This window comes from Rhinopithecus bieti, unplaced genomic scaffold, assembly GCF_001698545.2.
Source record: "Rhinopithecus bieti isolate Rb0 unplaced genomic scaffold, ASM169854v2 scaffold_2735, whole genome shotgun sequence".
Classification (NCBI taxonomy): Eukaryota; Metazoa; Chordata; class Mammalia; order Primates; family Cercopithecidae; genus Rhinopithecus; species Rhinopithecus bieti.
Window position 1 is genome coordinate 2,471,989 of NW_016804150.1, and position 2,378 is coordinate 2,474,366.

Below are 2,378 nucleotides of genomic sequence, written 5' to 3' on the forward strand. Positions count from 1 at the left end.
TGAAGTTCCTGTGATTTCCATTATACATTTAAGACCATCTTCTAGAATGTAAAGAAAAAAAGACAGATTCAAAATAGGAGTTCAGTAGCAACATGGATTAAAATGCACATTATCCTTAAGCCATTTGATAACTGTTGTCAAAGAATGACTAAAATATAGTTCATGTTACTGGAATGACGTGTCCATTCAGAGGGAGGTGATAATCTGGATCTATACTGCGTTGGTCAGAGTGTTCCTGGAATTATGTTTGGGTGTGGGTGTCATACTTTAAAGGTTACAGACAAACGGGAAATTCTTCCAGGGAAAGCAGCCAGGATGACTAAAGTTCCCACAAAATGTCCTAAGGAAATGGTTGCTGACTTTGGGTATGTGTAACCCGGGATAGGAGAAGGGAAGAGTCAGAAAAGGCTGACAATCATCTAGGCCAGAAATCTCAGTCATTCAATATGGCTCCAAAGGATTAAACTATGACTATGGGACTGTCATGGCCCTGGGCATCATGGAGCGCTGGGTGGATGGAAGGAACCAGTGGCCGGGGAGGGCCAGAAGCTGCTCCTGCACCAGTGACACCACATTAATAAGCTGGTGGAGGACACAAAGCACTGGCCCAAAGAAAACCTGGAGGTCATTTTCATGCAGTCTGTGGACACTTGGAATACGGGGTGACCTGGTCTCAGTAAAGAAATCTGTGGACCGGAATCAACTCCTTCCTCAGAGACTGGCTGCATATGCATCACCTGAAAACAAGAAGCTGTTTGAAGAGGAGAAATTGCTGAGACCAGGAGGAAAGTTAGAGAAGATCCAGACCAAGGCAGGTGAGGCAACAGTGACATTTCCGAAAAGCTGTCTCATGGAGGTAGGGATGAAGAACAATATCAAACGGGAGCTGAACCCTGAAACAGTTGCCTGCCACTTCCTCAAGAATCTTGGTGTTGCAGTCACCTCACATACATTAAAGTTACCAGGAGAGCCCCTCACTCGGTGGAGCAAGTACTGGTGTGAGGTGATGGTAAATGGACTCGGTACTATGAAGGTACCTGTGTCTCTGGTAAACTTGGAGAGGCCCAAGATCAAAAGATAGAAGTACTGGTTAGCCCAGCAGGCTGCCAAGGGCATGGCCCCAGCAGCCCCTAGAGGATCTAAACCTGTTCTCCTCTAAGGCAGCAAAGCAGAATCAGAGGAGCAGTGGGACTGAAACAGGCAAGCACCCTGCTCTCACTCCCAGCTCTGACCAAATATGGAATTTTAGAAAACGTATGGAGACATCAGACTGCCCTGCATAGACATGTTGAATTGCTTATATTTGCCATCTTCATCTTTAACTGTCATCCCTGAGGCAGCCTTGTTCCAGAAGTACCAGGCTGTGGATTTGATAAGCTAGATACAATAGACCGAAACTATCCACATCCTGTTTAGTTTCTTTTTCCATTGGAGTTTACTGGGACAAACACAGGAGCTATACATTGTCTCCAGTATTTTCCTCATTCTCATCATCTAAACTAACATTTTTATCTCAAGCAGACATAAAGAGATTGTGTTCCTAAAAAAATAATAAATAAATAAACTATGACTACAGGTAAAAGCTAAGTTTCTTAGGTGAAATGAGCTGCTTCAGGAGTTATTAAGTTCTCTGTCAAGGGAAGAATTCAAGAGGAAAAAAACAAACGATCAATCGTGTGGTAGGGAAGTTTTAGAGGAATTCCAGGATCAAAGGGGAGATTGAACTAGATAACCTTTGGGTCTCTTCTGACACTTGAATTTCATGCTTTGTTAGAAAAGACTGCCAGTCTGCATCTACCAGTCAGAGGGTTTACGGTCAGCAATTAGGTAGCTATCGCATCCTGTTTGTAATGATAAATATATATTTAATTAAAACATTTTCTGGATCTCAGTTGAGGCCTTCCTACAAGCCAAGACCAGGATAAGATAGACTTAAACCCAAAATTCTATGCTCTGAGAAAATTTAAGAAATAACATAATGTGAATTATTGGAGTGGGAGTCAGGCGGGGAGAGAATTTTGCATTCTTCATATTTCCAGGTTTCTCTTTCTGATCAGTAAAGCTAAATTTTCTCACTTTTCTCAAGACTAACTAACCAACCAACCAACAACACTCCCACTCACATTAGTGAATTTAGTGAAATTTAACAAGGTTTAAAGTGGAGAGAATGGAAGGAGGGAGGATTTCTATTGCACTCAAGTAACTGAATTAAGCACAAGCTATGTCTGATTTAAAAATATGCCTGGGTTAAGCCACCGGGGGAATACCACTGGCCTTTTAGTCCATGTTGACCCTATCCTCATACAACTCGATACCCTGTCTCTCCTCCCCTTCTTCCCTCACCCCATCTCTCATCCTTAATAACTATCTCAGGATTG

The 2,378-nt window shown here is 42.6% G+C and overlaps 1 pseudogene; it reads left to right on the forward strand.

Annotated features, from left to right (window-relative positions):
- Positions 1 to 484: 484 nt before the first annotated feature.
- On the forward strand, positions 485 to 1,159 carry LOC108526202 (39S ribosomal protein L9, mitochondrial pseudogene; annotated as a pseudogene).
- The last annotated feature ends 1,219 nt before the right edge of the window (positions 1,160 to 2,378 follow it).